The sequence below is a fragment of the Penaeus monodon genome, chromosome 23 (genome assembly GCF_015228065.2).
Source record: "Penaeus monodon isolate SGIC_2016 chromosome 23, NSTDA_Pmon_1, whole genome shotgun sequence".
NCBI classification, from domain to species: domain Eukaryota; kingdom Metazoa; phylum Arthropoda; class Malacostraca; order Decapoda; family Penaeidae; genus Penaeus; species Penaeus monodon.
The window spans coordinates 38,664,970-38,665,593 of NC_051408.1; positions in this window are offsets into that span (position 1 = coordinate 38,664,970).

Here is a 624-nt window from a genome sequence, read left to right on the forward strand (position 1 = left end):
AAGGTGTTTTTGTTGATGTATATATATATTTTTTAACATTTCTTTTTATTGAAATAAATTTCAAATACAAATGATAAATGATTTACAGAAACAAAACCATTTCATCAGTCGAAGTGCAGTCGTGGAGGCAGCGGTGCCACATCCGTGCGAGACGGCGAAGGCCCTGCTCAGCAGTAGCGACGGAGCAGGCGGATCCTCTCCTGCTGAAGGGCCTCCAGCAGCGAGCCCAGGCCCTGGCGCTCTCTCGGCCTCATGTCCTGGCTCTTGGCGAACCAGTACTTGAGCAGCTGCGGCATCTGCTGCGTCCCGCTGAATAGGAACAGCAGCAGCTTGCCCACGGCGTACGCGTCGGAGAGGCAGCTGCACAGGCCGCCCTCTCGTTCCCGCAGATCTCGGGGGCGTAGCACACACTCTCGTTCCACTCCAGCGCCAGCCTCGGGAACGTCCATGCAGTCGGCACCATGTCTATGCAGTCGTGGAGTTAAGCACGAGACAGGACGGGCACCTAGAAGTCTACGCAGAAACGCGTCAGGACGCTAATCCTCTGCTTCGACCAGCCTCCTCGGGACTGAAATGCTCTTGAATTTAATGGAAAATAGCATGGCGAAACATTTCTCGAAGAGC